Genomic DNA, 947 nt, shown 5'->3' with positions numbered 1-947 from the left:
TGTGTGTGTGTGTGTGTGAGATCGTGAGGGTAGAACTGTGTGTGTCTGTCAGTTGTAATATTGCATGGATCAGTTCACAAATCTGATTATCATAAAAAAATACTGCTGAAAATAGGCTTTTGATTGTGCTTTGAGTTTTTCTTTTTTGTTTTCTCAGAAAACATTTCCAGCAAAACAATGGTAATGTACCTGTGTGCATTATAAAAACTGTTCCCAGAGTGACATATCATGGCCTGTGTGGCTCTAAAGGAATACCAAATGTCGTTCATTGTGTGTAATGTGCCAAATAAAATGTATTCCAAAATATTTTAGGCCATCTTTTTAATTGTTATACACTGATTTTGGGGTCAGTAGTTTTGATATTGGAAGAGAATATTAATCAACTGTAAGTGTATCAGTTGATGTTACACAGGCCACACTAAGAACAAATGTATTGGTGAGGGCTGATTTATCAGTATCAGCGTATATGCCAGCCGATAAGTACAGTAAAGGCTCTGACACACCAACCCGACGGCCAACCTTCGGCAGAAAAGGGACCGCCTCCCCGAGTTGGTAGAAAAAGTACCTCGGAACGCACTTAAGATGGCTACTTGAGCGTACTTTCTGCGCGTGTGCAAGACGTAATATGTCTCCATAACAGCAGGGGGCGCTAATCTATACTGTCGCCCAAACAATGAAAAGCGGCAGCGGATTTGACGAATGCGTCACGTGTATGGAGGATGTATTTATTTGTTAATCAAATTGAAAGTCCAAAGAGAAAATGAAGCATGATAAAATTAAAAACATTATTACTTTAATATGCTACTAGGAACAATCATGCCTTAATTGAATTAAAAAAAGAAAAGGAAATAAAAAAAGGCAAAGTAATAATATCTTTTGAATTTAGAATTTAGATTTAACATTTGAAGAAATGGGAAAAAAACAAATGTTAAATCAAAATGGAAAAA

At 36.3% G+C, this 947-nt stretch overlaps 1 protein-coding gene across 2 annotated transcripts in view; it reads left to right on the top strand.

The window, feature by feature from the left end:
• The window catches only part of atp1a2a (ATPase Na+/K+ transporting subunit alpha 2a), a 45908-nt gene extending 45602 nt beyond the window's left edge, over positions 1 to 306 (top strand). The window contains exon 25 of one of the 2 annotated variants that reach the window (XM_032532427.1): positions 158 to 306. The gene's annotated coding sequence lies outside the window, so the exon portion shown is untranslated. The other variant, XM_032532426.1, reaches the window with a different exon arrangement.
• Positions 307 to 947: the final 641 nt, after the last annotated feature.

The sequence above is a fragment of the Etheostoma spectabile genome, chromosome 12 (genome assembly GCF_008692095.1).
Source record: "Etheostoma spectabile isolate EspeVRDwgs_2016 chromosome 12, UIUC_Espe_1.0, whole genome shotgun sequence".
Taxonomy (NCBI): Eukaryota; Metazoa; Chordata; class Actinopteri; order Perciformes; family Percidae; genus Etheostoma; species Etheostoma spectabile.
The sequence above is the reverse complement of the archived record's forward strand: the minus strand, read 5'-3'. Positions and strand labels throughout refer to the sequence as shown.